The 15,205-nt window shown below is 36.8% G+C and overlaps 1 long non-coding RNA gene across 1 annotated transcript; it reads right to left on the reverse strand.

Moving 5' to 3' along the window:
- Window positions 1–10,021: 10,021 nt before the first annotated feature.
- LOC146713833 (uncharacterized) lies at window positions 10,022–13,889 on the reverse strand. The gene is made up of 4 exons (XR_014918579.1): window positions 13,661–13,889; window positions 13,281–13,579; window positions 11,825–12,519; window positions 10,022–11,141 (listed from the first exon to the last, which is right to left on the reverse strand). It is a non-coding gene; the product is annotated as an uncharacterized LOC146713833 (long non-coding RNA).
- Window positions 13,890–15,205: the final 1,316 nt, after the last annotated feature.

A 15,205-nucleotide genomic window follows, 5' to 3' on the forward strand; every position in this document is an offset into this window, starting at 1 on the left:
GTTTTTGCATGATTTGGCAGCCATTTCTATAATTTTTAAAAATTAATTGATCTTAATTTTATACCTCCCCCTCCGCGTGCACTTCCCCATTTTATTTAATTACTTATTTATTTATCATTGTTATAGTTTCTTTCTAAATTTCTTTACTTCCTCAGTTATTTTATTTTTCATTTATTCATTGTTCTCCATGCTTACAAGTTCACATACGCTAATTGTAGTAATTGTTTACAATTAAATCTGTATAAGTATGTTGTGTTCAGTTGTAAAAGCAAAAATAAAATTTTTTTTTTTTTAAATGAGTGGAAGTCACACAGATGCCAGCATTGTGGTTAGACATTAAGTTTATGCAGCACTTAGCAGTTTAATGGGAATGTACATAATGGACATAATGGAAATGTCCTGTAACTGCAGGTCACTGAAATGGCCAAGAATGAATTTGTGAACATGCTTATATATGGAGTTTAACAATAAATAACTCATCAAAGTGTGTTTTTTGATTGGTTACATCAATGTCAACTTTCTAGTTCACAGTCAAATGCTTCAGGATCTGCAGCTCCCAGTAAGATGTCGTTAAAGACTGAAAGATCCAAGTTTGAGCCACTCGGGTTTGAGATGGAGACAAGAAGGTAAGTCTAATTTCTTCTGTAAGGGAAAATATCTTAAATTGCTGATGGATTAATCTGAGGCTAATGATGAGGCAGGAGAAAGTCTTTGTTACTGTAAGATATTACTCAGTAATCTAAAGAGACTCTTATAAAGAAACAAAGAAATATTGGCCTCTCAAGGAGATTGTGAGTCTTTGTGAGGCTGGGATCAGTTTATCATGAGCAAAAGCCAGCACCTCTCCAAAACTAAGTTGGGATCACAATAAGGAGGATCCACAGGCACCTTGTAACCTGATTTATAAAGAAAACACTCGTCACACTAATAGGCAAGTGCCAGAAGCACCTGTTGTGATATTTTGATACCATGGTAGCATTTACAGGATATTGTTTTATTGTGATATTATACAGAAAAGAGTTACTCAATAAGGCCCATTTAATAGTTGTTTTTCTCTTTCTCTCTGACCCAAGAATTGATGTGTAAGACTCACAAGCTGGTACAAGCTGGTCGAAAATACCACAGAGACGAGACCACTTCCTTACTCCCATCCTCCCTTTTTCTTTATCTCTTAGAAAAAGGCTCGTTAAAGGCCAGGTGGTTTGTTTCAGAATTCACTAATGAAAGAACTCTGTATTCTATGTCTAGGAGTGTATTTTGCTGGGATGATCATAAATTGTAGCTGAACTGATAAACTACACACAGGATACTTCTTTGCTCACAAGGCAGGAAGACGTTTCCTTATTTGGTCTGTACCGGTTTGAACTGAGAACTTGCTGACACACGAACCTTTTTTTCCTCTATATAAGCTGTTATGTACTAAATAAACCTTTGAGTCGATTGGGAAGGCAACCTAAAGCAGTATCTGTTTTCTTGTTCTCCCAAGCTGCTCCCGAGCTCGTACTAACACGCTGAATGGCATACCTGAGTGTTACTTTAAATAATTAGGAATCTTAGAAGGAAAGGACAGAACTCTGCTTATCGCTCGTGCCTTGGAGGGAAAACCGGGATGGACATTTTTCCTTCAGCACCCACAGCAGCTATATGTCTTAGATTCTGATAAAAAGAGGTGGAGAGTTTTTACTTGGCATGGGGCAGGGTCTGATTAATGACTCCATGAAGAGGCAACTAAATGAAAGAGAAGATCACCAGAATAGCAACCAGCATTAAAGCAAAGAAACATGAGGAGAGAGATTCTGGCTGGCAGTGACTGAACTTTCAGGTCCTGACCACATTTAGTTATATTTTGGGTTCAAGTACAAGACTCCACATAATAGGCAAAAGATGAATCTTTAAACTACCTTTGTTTGAGGTATCAAAAGTCCATGAAACAAAGTCTATAAAGTCAAAAAATTAAATAAAGTCGCAGAAGCAAACTGGATATCAAAAACTAACACAATAGAAAGTCTGACATCCAGAGATGGGCAGTAACGCATTACAAGTAACGCGTTACTGTAATCTGATTACTTTTTTCGAGTAACGAGTAAAGTAAGGGATTACTATTGCAAAAACGGTAATTAGATTACCGTTACTTTCCCGTAGGAACGCTGCATTACTGCGTTACTAAAACCGTGATTTTTTGCGAGAATGTCTCACGACAGTGACGTAAGCGAGTGCGCCGTTAGTGACAACAGCTGTGTGCAGATCAACAATGGATCACATATCGATTGTGGGAGAGAGTATGAGCGTGCAGCGTTTAAAGCGTGGAAGTACTGACCTTACTTTGAGTTTGATTCCATAAAAAGTGACAAAAACATTAGCGTCCGTCGTGCGTGGGAAGAAAACTTCTTTTTACAGCGAGAAAAACCCCTAAACTTCCGAGCAAGCACCGAGTGCGCAACGACGTAATGGGAAATTCACAGAGAAACTCGCGGATTCTTCAACTGACCGCGGCACACCTGCACCAGGGTAAACCTCCGCCTACCGCAGTCCTGCTTTACAGGTGAAAATAGAGCAACAGGACCGCTGAGTCTTTGACTTTATTTATTTTCTGCTGTGTTTTACTTGCATCTATTTGAAAGACTGAGTGTAAACACAAAAAATATTTTATTTTATGTGCTGGAATGTGCAGAAAATAGGTTTAAATGTTAAACTAATTTATTCAACTCAGAGAATGTTGCATATAATTAAATTTTTGCTTGATGCATAAAGTTAAAAGATTAAAACTGATAAAACAAGTTAAAAAAAGAGACTTTTCCATTTGATTACATTTTGTATGATGGATTATGTAGAAAAAGTAGAATTGGGCTGAAAGATCTATCGCTTTATCACCTATTCAGGTTGTAAATCGTGTTTTTAAAAAGTAACTAAGTAACTAAGTAATTAATTACTTTTGAAAATAAGTAATCAGTAAAGTAAGGGGATTACTTTTTTGGGGAAGTAATCAGTAATTAGTTACTGATTACTTTTTTCAAGTAACTTGACCAACACTGCTGACATCAAAAGAGAGATAAAGACCCTCATCTTTGCTACGGCAAAATAAAAAATAAATAAATAATAAAAACTGAGCTTCTTTACTCTTTACTCTGGCAAAAGTTTGTCTTCTTTTTTCTTCTTCTCTGGGGTTTTAACAGCAACTGGCAAAATTTAAAGCATGAAAACAGCTAACAGAAAATCACGATACCACTTTTTTATGTCCGATACCGGTACCGATATCATAAATTTGGATATCGGCCAATACCGATATGAATCCGATATAGTGTGTTTTTTTTAATCAATAAAACTGTTTTGTTTTAAAATATCTTGCTGCTTTTTGTATAAGTTCATACTCAAGTTAAAAAAATAAAAATAAAAAAAAAACCACTAAAGCTATTCTGTTATACCTGTATGCAAAAAATACACTGCACCCAAAATATTTCATAGTTCAGCAACACTGACATGCTAATAATGCTAATAATGCTGATAATCTAATAAACTTAAACCTACTCCATCCTCCCTATTCTGGTATTTTAGTTTAAATCCCAACTCAAAACTCATCTGTTCAAATCTGCATATTCACTGTGAACCCACTGTTTGTTAATTTTATCTTGTGCTTTTGTTTTATTGTTCTTATTCTGCCATTGTTTTACTAAGTGTTTTATCTTATTGTAAAGTGTACTATACTATAGCTTACTAGGGTATATTAGACTTAACAGTTACTATATACAGTAAGGCAAGGCAAGTTTATTTGTATCGCACAATTCAACAACAAGGTGATTCAAAGTGCTTTACAGAGACATTAGAAACAAAAACAAATAAAAGCATGATTTAAAATTGATTAAAACAATCAAACTAACTAACTAACTAATTAACAAACAAACAAACAAAACAGTGTATGAAATCAAAACAGATAAAATCAGAACAGTAGATAAAATCAGTAGTTAAAATGTTAGTTTTGAAATTTAAGCTTAAAAGTGTGGATTTGGTGCTTTATTCAAATGCAGCTGAGAACAGGTGAGTCTTCAACCTGGATTTAAATAAACTGAGTGTTTCAGCTGATCTGAGGCTTTCTGGGAGTTTGTTCCAGATATAAGGAGCATAAAAGCTGAATGCAGCTTCTCCGTGTCTGGTTCTGACTCTGGGAACTGATAAAAGACCGGATCCAGATGACCTGAGGGATCTGGAAGGTTCATACTGGGTCAGGAGGTCACTGATGCATTTTGGTCCTAAACCATTCAGAGCTTTATAGACCAGCATCAGAACTTTAAAGTCTATCCTCTGACGGACAGGCAGCCAGTGTAAGGACCTCAGAGCTGGACTGATGTGGTCCACTTTTTTGGTCTTAGTGAGGACTCGAGCAGCAGAGTTCTGAATGAGCTGTAGTTTTCTGACTGTATTTTTAGGTTGACCTGTAAAGATGCTGTTACAGTAATCAAGCCTACTAAAGATGAATGCATGGACTAGTTTTTCCAGGTCCTGTTGAGACATCAGATCTTTTATCCTTGAAATATTCTTGAGGTGATAGTAAGCTGACTTTGTTATTGTCTTAATGTGTTTTTCTAAGTTTAGGTCTGCATCCATCACTACACCCACATTTCTCGCCTGGTTTGTGGTTTTCACGTGTATAGATTGAAGTTCTCTGGTGACCTGTAATCGTTTTTCTTTGGCGCCAAAGACTATTACCTCAGTTTTGTTTTTGTTTAGCTGGAGAAAATTTTGGCACAACCAGTCATTGATTTCCTCAATGCATTTACCAAGAGCCTGCACAGGGCCTTGGTCTCCTGGTGACATTGTGATATATATTTGTGTGTCATCTGCATAGCTGTGGTAGTTTATTTTGTTGTTCTTTATAATCTGTGCCAGTGGGAGCATGTAAATGTTAAACAGAGGGGGTCCCAAGATGGAACCTTGGGGAACTCCACATGTGATACTTGTCTGCTCAGATGTGAAGTTACCTATTGATACAAAGTATTTCCTGTTTTCTAAGTATGTTTGAACCAGTTTAGTACAGTTCCTGAAACACCTTCCCAGTTCTCCAGTCGTTTGAGTAATATGTTGTGGTCAACTGTATCAAATGCTGCACTGAGATCCAGTAAAACTAGGACTGACATTTTTCCACTGTCTGTATTCAGACATATGTCATTAAACACTTTGGTCAGAGCGGTTTCAGTGCTGTGGTTCTGTCTAAAACCTGACTGGAAGGCATCGTAGCAGTTATTCTGTTTTAAGAAGTAACTGAGCTGTTGAGAAACTGCTTTTTCAATGATCTTACTTAAAAATGGGAGATTTGAGATCGGCCTGTAGTTGTTCATTTGTGTCTTGTCAAGATTGTCCTTTTTCAGTATAGGTTTAATTACAGCAGTTTTTAGTTGTTCTAAAAACACACCTGACATTAAGGAAAAGTTGACGATCTGTAACAGGTCTGATTCTAAAGTCTTTGAGACCTTTTTGAAAAAACTTGTTGGCAGGACATCTAAACAGCAGGAGGAGGAGTTCAGTTGACTAAAGATGTCCTCCAGGTCTTTGCTGTTAATCGGGTGAAACTGTTTCATGGTGTTTAAACAGTTTTTTGGTGGACACAGTACATATCCTGGATCTGCTGTTGATGTACCAATTGCTTGTCTAATCTTTTGGATTTTTTCTGTGAAGAATTTGGCAAAGTCATTGCAGGCCATGGTCGAATGAAGTTCAGCTGCCACTGACACAGGAGGAGTCTCCATGGAGTTTTGGAGACTTCTTCCTTCCAGAGATAACCTTCACCTTAATGGGAGCAATAGTGTCCATTACATTTAACATTTTAGCATTGAAGCTATTGACGAGCTCATTGACTGAACCTCTGGATAGGCCAGAGGTTAATGGGAAGACCTGGTTAGATATGAAGTGTGTAGTTGGCTTAAATCTCCTCAGTGTGTTTACCAGTTTACCTCTCTGTGTACTTTCTCTCCACACTGACTCCAGCTGAATGAGGAAGCACCGACACAAACCCTTTGATAGTCAGAGAAGTAATGTAGAAATTATCCACATATCTTGCTTATCTTAACTGCACTACTGTATAATTCTGTATAAATAATCATTCTGTAAAATACAATAATTTTAATTCTACAGCTGTTTATTACTTGCATAGTTCACATTTCTGTATAGCTGTATATCTCATATTTCTGTATAGTTTTTCATATTTATATCCTGTTCATAGCCTGTACATACTTATAGTCATATATTCATATTCATAACATACTTCATACCATGTACATTATAACATACCATAACAGACCCATTTCATATCTATATTATTGCTAATATATATTGTAATATATCTGTATCATGGCTAAAGCACTTCTGGATGGATGCAAACTGCATTTCATTGCCCTGTACCTGTGACATGTGCAATGACAATAAAGTTGAATTCTGTTCTATTCTATTCTATTCTATTCTAATGACCTCACCTTTCTGTGAACTTCACTGTTTACACTAACCACCCATATGAGCACGTGCTTCACACATGCACACATAAACAGAGTTTCACTCCAGCTCAGGTTTGAGCTTCTTTCAGTGGTTAATATGAATCCAGTTCATGTGTCATTTATCATTTAGATCAATCACTTCTTCATCAAATGTCCATAGCTTCCACTTTCTAACTGCAGCTCTAATTATCAACAAAAATAAACATTTTGGTATTAAAGTCCACATTAAAATATGAAACGTAACCATAGCCTACACTTTAATATTTGTGATAAACTAAAGTTCTGTAAAATCAGCCAAAAATTCAGCGAGTTCAGATAATTTGTAATTTGTGTGTAGACCCCTGGCTCCATAGACATGTAGGCATTATGAAGCCGGGCTCCCCCTGAGCATCCTGGTGGCCATGTAGACACGATTCTGGCGTCTGTGCTTGCTGTTCACTTTGTTCGGACCCCTGTTCAACTGCTTCCTAAATCAAACATTTAATCAGCCAATCACAAGGCAGAAAATCAGTGCATTTATTCTGCTGAAGTTCAAAGTGAGCATCGGAATGAGGAAGATGGATGACTGAAGTGATTTTAATGGGAATCTAGGGTCTGAAAAAGGACAAACTATCCCATGTGCAGCAGAGAAAACACCTTTGTTGATGTCAGAGGTCAAAGGAGAATGGGCAGACTGCTTCGAGCTTAACAGAAGGCGGTAGTAACTCAAATAACCACTTAATGTTGAACCTTCAATCAAATGTGCTACGGCAGCAGGAAACCATGTGTGCTGCTTCTCTCAAATAAGAGCAAGAAACTGAGGCATCACCAAAACTGCACAGTAGAGGTTCCTGCTACAACTTTGAGATGGTCAGAATTTGGTGTAAAGAAGATGAACGCATGGATCCAGCCTGCTTTGTTTAACCGTCTCAGGCTATAGTAATGGTGTGGGGGATATTTCCACACGCTTTGCGTCCATGTCCATCCCTTTATGACCACAGCACTGCCATCTTCTGACAGCTATTTCCAGCAGGATAAAAAACCATGTCACAAAGCTCAAATTATCTCAAAGTGCTTTCTTGAACATGACAATGAGCTCGCTGTACCCAAACAGCTTCTACTGTCACCAGATTTAAATCCAGTAGAGTATTTACTGGAACGGGAGATTCACATCATGGATGTACCAGCAAGGTGTGCCTAATGAAGGGGCCAGCAACTGTAAATGTTTACATCTATGAGAAAAGTCCTCAGATTCTTAGATTTGAACAAGAACAAGATTAAATAAGCACCGAGATCTTTTCATTTGAACTATTTTAAGGAGATTTGCATCGTCAATAGGAACCAAACTGGCGTTTGAACAAAAAGTAACAAACTGGTTTTAATGTTTAAAAAAAAATCAAAGGTCAATAAATCTTTATGATATTCCTAGTGTGTTTTTTCAATATGAAGACTTTTTACAAACTACCAAGATTACATCATCTTTGTAATCCAAGATTTTTGATTAGCTATGAGTCTCAGCAGTGACATTACCCGTTAACCCTTTGTCCACTGTGCGGCAGGATCTCTGAAAAGTTTAGACAGTAAAAAAACTGAACATGAAGAAGGAAATGTCAGTTAATGTGTTCATGTGAGATAAGCAGAAATTACCGCGCTTTGAAAAGCCACAAAGCTCAAGCTGAAGGCCTCTTGTTGAAGACGTAAGTACACTTTTACAACTTTAAGAAGATGATCTTAAAACTTGAAGGCAGTTTATTCTTTTTGGTGCATGTTAGGGGTGTGTTTTGTGTCTTTGTCATGTTGCTGTTCAGTTAACTAAAAAAAAAAATGCTTAAAAAATATTTCCCACAAATACTTTGTCAGAGTCACACAGAGCACGTTGACACATGCAGTGTATTTCAGTTCAGCACGCGGTCAACCCTCAATATATTTCAGTATGGAGCTGTGCCAGAATAAGTCCTGCAACCCGAATACTCACCTCAAAAGCTCTAATTACAATAAAATTTGTGCAGCTTAATGGGATGCTGTGTCTGACCTTCCATGCGTGTGCACACATATGGCAGTTGTTGTATTATTTAGTCACGTTTTACTCCCCCAGATTACAGCCACAGGCCGTGTTGTACAGCTCAGTACACTGGCAGGGAAAGGAGAGAGGACATAATGGTAAATGTTATTAATATTTAATTACAGATGATCTTTTTCACTGTAAAAATTAAATATAAAATCATCATATAAACACATACTGCTGCAAACATGTTTTAGATATTTTCATTAACCAAAAACTAGTTTTACCTGTAGCTATAATTACTGTTTCGTACTTTGCCAAATTTCGTGCAACATTTGTGAACTTGCCAGCTGTAAATGTGCAGTTTCCAAAGCGAGTGTTCGCACAAAATATTTTATTCAAATTAAGTTTTCTTGTCAGTGAGTCATTGCCATAAAAATGAAGACCTCCTCTGACATTGTTTAAACTGTTTCGTTCTTTTAGAATAAAAGTGTGTTTAAGGTTAACTCCCTCTGAAATGCTGCTTCTCAAACCTTTTCCACCTCACTGGAAAATAAAAGCAACCATCACATCTCAAAACTGAAAATGAAGCAGTCTGAGCACATGTGCTGCTGCAGCCTCTGGGTCAGCCGTCATTCAATCTTGTTGAACAGTAACTCAGAAATTAAATACATTTTTAGGGTGTGTTTTTTCCTTAAAGGAGGCAGGTCGGTGTCTTATTCCTCTTTCATTTTCTTGTTTCATTGATTCTAGAAGTTTTACCAGAAACTCAGCTGAGTCTGGCAGACAGTCTGGACAGTTTAGTAACAGACTGCTAAATTCTGTCCTCCAATTGGTTTTAAAACTGAATATTTAAGGAAATATAATCCTGGTGCCTTAAAAAAAAAAAAAGTTTTCTTTCTTGCTTCCTGGATGGGGGCCCAACTGTGGGCCAGTGTAACCAGAATAATCTGACCCAGGTCAGACTCTAAAAACTTTCATCACAAGGAATTTCTCTGTGAAGAATTTAAAAAAATTATCAATAACTTTGAGAATTTTCTGTGTATTTCACCTTAAAAAAATCACCTTAGTTTTACTTCACGTTTCACATCGGGGTCCTCTTGCACTGGGCCCCACAGCTTCTTTCCCCTGCACGGTTTTATTTTTACTTCCTCTTTTCAGTTTTTTCTAAATTTAATAGTTTTGTTAATATTCTGCACAAAGTTTACTGTAAAACCATGTCCACCTAAAATCAGCCATTCTGCTGTGCGGCAATGATTTAAGGGTGTGCAAGAATGACAGAAAAGAGAAATTAGAAATAAAGAAAAAACGTTTGTGTTCAGACATGTTGAAATGAAGTGAAAAGAAAGGAAAGGAAATGAAAACAGGGCAAGTTTAAACAGGAACATAGAAGCATAACAGGGGGCCCATATCAAGGGTTTTTTCTTTGGTGCTAACCGAGCTCATGTTGGATTCTGTGCAGAGCTCTGCAAAGTCTCAGTCTTATTTCTGTATTTAATTATGTTATTTTCTAAAAAATAAATTTAAAAAAATGAATTGTATAATTTTTTTAATTTGCGCTTTTGAAATGAGGAATGTGCTGTTTCATAACAGAAGTTTTCTTCATTACACTTTCTACAGAAAATCAAGCCACAGTAAACAACAGTACTGAAACCTGGAGAATAAATGAGGCTTACACCGTCAACAAACTTGCCCTGACTTATCTATTACAAACATTTACACAGTAAATACACAAATAAGTGACAAAGAAAATAAGCATTATATGACTGCTAAGAAATGAAAAAAATAAGGAACTCACAGAAAATCTACAAACTGTGCACAGTTATATTTTACACTTCATTTACTTTCATGTAAATTGACTGGTGCTCACAGGCCTTGATTGTAAGTACCAAAAGAATTTAAATCTCTGGGTTTAGCTATTATGACTTGTGGAAATTTCAATTTGAATTCATGTTAAAGTGGCCATCAGTAAGCTACACCACATGTTACTACTACTCTCTGTGAGGCCATAAAATAGAGAGGAAGCAGATGTAAAGGACACAGTTTTAGTGCCTGTGGTTAATATTTGACTGTTAAAGTGGAAAAAAATACACCACAAAGAGGTTACTGCAGAGACCAGAGAAGTTGAAATCGAGCTAAATGCTTGTTTTGACACACATTTTGTTCATTTGACTTTTAAAATGTAATTTTAAAACTTAATGAGCAGTGCGTTCTCATTATCAACAAAATTATCTGTGCTTACCGCTGTTGAGGTTATTACTCGAGAAATAAATAAACATATTACACAGAACACCTTTCTTAGAAGTAATGCAGTAGTTTACTAAAAGTTAATTTGTTACATTATTCATTATGTTACTTTCATGTTACTCTGAAAAACGACCTGAAACAAATTCTCTCATAATTACTTTTTAACAATATAAACCTAAAGGCTTCAGCCCCACATCCATCGCTGGTCCTTACAGAGTACAGAAAACATCCTCAGTGTTTCTGTGTTGACTGAATGCTTAACCTCAACAGCTAATAATGAACTCAGATGTTGGAAGTTTAACAGTATACGATCTCTGATTGGCTTCCATGTGTGCAGAGTCTATAGCAGGTATCGAGCAAGTTGGTGACATTAATGAACTGCTAAAGGTTGCTATGGCTTATGGTGCTTAAGAAACGTGTTGGTCCAGTTTTCACTGAAAACAGAAAAAGAGGTCGAAGTTAAAGCAAGAACTGAATTATGAAGAACAGAAGAAAATGTAAAACACACAGTGGTCTGCATCTAGTGAATTTATTCAGAAATGAATGAAAGTTATTTGACAAATTACATTTTTGCAGAAAGCATCTACACTCATTAGGCAAAGAACACAGATGCACTTTTGATTTGTCATTAGTTTCAGTTTACTTCAGTTAATTCAGTCATGTTAGCTTATCGAGTTCCCAACCCAGTCCAGCCACAAAAGGCTCCAGTGAACACCTCACTAATGATGAGTCGGCTAAAAGCTTGAAGGGAAAAAAAAAAGATGCTTTTGAAAATATAAAATATGCTTACATAACTCCTCCCTTGCCACTTGCACTTGCACAACTCCTGCTAGTTTCTGTTTCTTAATATAAAATTATAAATATAAATATTTTATAGCATCATGTAGGAATACGGCATTAAAAAAAAAAAAAATTTTCAGAAGAGAATAAGGCCAAAAACTATTATTTAAACATTTGATGGTCTCAATAACAAATGTAAGCTATGACCAGTGTATGACAATGCACTACTCCACTATACACTACTTTAGTGTTTACTGTGAAAAGTTGAAATCAGCTTAGAAGTAAATGATTCTAGAAAATAGCTTCGTTTTCTAAAACATAATAAGAATCTACTAACCTTTTGTTGAGTTAATGTTTTCTCCAGAAAATAATCCTTTTTTCCTTTTACTGTTGGTTCCACCAAACTTTTTTTTAAAAAAAAAAGAAGTTTGAAAGAAATCTCTGTTGTTATTGGTCAGTTTTTCCTGCGTTGGATCACTGCTGCAAAATAATTTACAGTACAGACAAATTACAGCAGTGAATGTACACTCTCCCACAATCCTTTGCTTTGTGCAGTAAAATAATGTAAAAACATCTTAGAGTATCTTATACATACATATTCCTGTAAAAATACTGTTAAATTTACTAAAACCATTTACAGTGTACTATGGCCGAGTATTAAGCCCCCCCCCAAAAAAAGAGAATAAAGTCAAAATTTCGAGATTAAAGTTGTTTCAAGACAAACTGCTATGCCCTCCACAACATGCCGTGTCTAGATGAATTAGTGAAACATCCTATCATGTCTGTGATGCAACAAACATCCTCTTTATTGCCTGTTTTAACCATCCTCATTATGGATAAACCTGCATCTGTCCATTACCAGACTTTTCATTTTGTTCAACTCCACTCTTTCAAGATGCAGCTGTCTGCACCAGTTTTTCTTTTCAGTGTCATTATACTGATCAACACATAGTGCAGAGTCTATAGCAGGTATCGTACAAGTTAGTGCCATTTTACTCAGATGGAGTTAACGAACTGCTGGTCCAGTTGTCACTGAAAACAAAAAAAGTAGTCGAAGTTAAAGCAAGAACTGAATTATGAAGAACAGAGGAAAATGTAAAATACACAGTGGTCTGCATCTAGTGAATTTATTCAGAAATGAAGCAACAACACGGAAATGCTGGGTACATACATGTAATACATGTACATACATGTAATATGAGGCCCAGTAACTAATTTCAAAGAGATGTTTGGGACTTAAAAGAAAGGGTATAAATTCAGGGTGGTGTTAGTCGTATTATTATAATTATTATTATTATTATTATTAAGGGGTATTTCACCCCACACTGCGGGCAGGTGGGTGGGCTGAGTGGAAATCCAATTCTGTAAACACAAAAACTCAAGAACAAAGTGGTGCAGGATTTTGAAACTGATAGCAAAGGTGCTGCTACTGAAAATCTCAAAGGATTTCACATCTCTGAAGTTTACCAAAAATCTCGTGAACACAAGTTGATTTGTTTAAATACACCTTTGACAAATAACAGGCAATGAGGCATCATCACTGTTTGGTCATGTATGCTGTCATAACAATGGAAGTAAGCATTTGCTGTGATTAAGAGATCGTTTTTACAATAAAACTTAATAAATAAATAAATAAATTATGTTTGCTTCTGGTGACATAGATGTTTCATGGGTGACACAAGGCTGTTCCACGACTAAAGATTCTACTGTAAAATGTTGATAGAAAGCCAATCAGTTTAGAAGTAATCTAGAAAATAGCTTAGTTTTCTAGAACATAATAAGAACCTACTAACCTTTTGTTGAGTTAATGTTTTCTCCAGAAAACAATCCTTTTTTCCTTTTATCGCCAGTTCCACCAAACGGTTAAAAAAAAAAAAAAGTGTCACAACGGGACTGAACGGACTCACGCGCAGGCTCTAGGTCTTGAAAGCACAAGAGTCTTTATTATGATGCACCAGGTGATTATTTACAAAAGTGAGGGGAAAGCCGGGCTCCGGGGGTCCACACACGAACGGGAAAGACACGCACACTCTCCGTCCACTCCTCCTCACACTCCACGCACTCGGGTAACACAGGGGTAGGTCCAGGGAATCTGTACACAGAGACACGAATGGGTAGTTAGGTAAATCGCTATGAAACACTTCTGAAGTCATTGAGCTGGGGTTACACTGACGAGGGTCGGCAACGGTCCAGCGACGAGAAACACAGGGCTGCCGTCTTATAAAGGAGCTGGATCACTCGTGATGAGCCACAGGTGCGTGGGCCAAGGGCAGGAGCCCGCAGGTAAGCTCCGCCCAGGCAGAGGGAGGAGGGAAAGAGGGGAAAGGAGAGAGCAGGAAAAAAATAAAAAAAGGAATACAAAACATATGTAGCCGTACTGAGCCGACCGGGTAGGCACAGGGACCCTGACAAAAAGGAAGTTTGAAAGAAATCGCTGTTGCTTTTGGTCAGTTTTTCCCAGTTGGATCACTGCTGCAAAAATAATTTACAGTATGGACAAATTACAGGGGTGAATGCACTTTCCAAAAATCCTTTGCTTTGTGCAGTAAAATTGTTTCAAGACAAACTGATATGCCCTCCACAACATGCTGTGTTTAGTTAGTAAAACATACGATCATGTCTGTGATGCAACAAACATTCTCTTTATTGTCTGAGAGTTTAACGATCCTCATTATCGATAAACTTGCATCTGTCTATTACCAGACTTTTCATTTTGTACAAATCCACTCTTCCAAGATGCATCTTTCTGCAGTTTTTCTTTTCAAAGTCTTTATACTGATCAGCACAATTATTGTATCTATTTATTTTATCGTATCTCATTTTAATTTTCTTTACGTATGCTATTAACATGTACAGCACTTTGTGAAACTCTGGTTTTATGTTAAAGTGCTTTAGAAATAAAGTTGGTATGGTATGGTATGGTATGTGCTAAAAGAGAAATAATTTCTTTTCTTGTTGGAAAAACGTACTATGAAGTAGGATTTCACTAACTCATCTAAACAAGGCATTTTGTAGACAGATGAGCAGCTGTGGCAGTTTGTCCTGAAACAACAAACCGAATTTCGATTGCTGGCTCTAATGCTCCAAATTACAGCAATTGAGCTGACAGAAAAGGAGCATAAAAACGAAAGTGAAACTTAAAAAAATTAAAAACAGACTGTAACTGTCAATGTTTGTTTTTATAAAATAATTCCATTTTGTCCAAATTCGTTTTGACTGTATTTCATCTTGCGCTGAGGGATCGTTTCAGGTGTGGCAATTCTTCATTTAAGGACTTTGGCTCCTCTTTCCATGCTCGGTAATAAATCTGGTCAATCGAGTGCAATGCTGCGTTTTACGGACTAGGAGGAGGGAAATTAAAGCACGGAAATCGCCGAAGTTTCTGATCTAACTGGGAGAAAGAAGCGGGTTTTCGATTAGATTAGATGGAACTTTATTAATCACTGGGTGGGTTCCTCCAGGAAATTCCGTTTCCAGTAGCACCGACAGAAGTTGCATGTTACAGATACAATAAGGGGAATGATGGTAAGGATATAAAATAAATATACCATATATACACTTGTACATATATATAAATACAGAATATATCATATGGATACATAGGATTGCACATTTGAGTGAGTCTGTTGCACAGTCGAATATAAGAAAAAATATTGCAAATATTGCACAGTGTAAAAAAGCACTACAGCTTAGTTGTTCCCGCCCTCCTTTGTCCCCT

Source organism: Copadichromis virginalis, linkage group LG3 (assembly GCF_057382275.1).
Source record: "Copadichromis virginalis isolate Kocher_CV1m ecotype Utaka linkage group LG3, C_Virginalis_male_GT1.1, whole genome shotgun sequence".
Taxonomy (NCBI): domain Eukaryota; kingdom Metazoa; phylum Chordata; class Actinopteri; order Cichliformes; family Cichlidae; genus Copadichromis; species Copadichromis virginalis.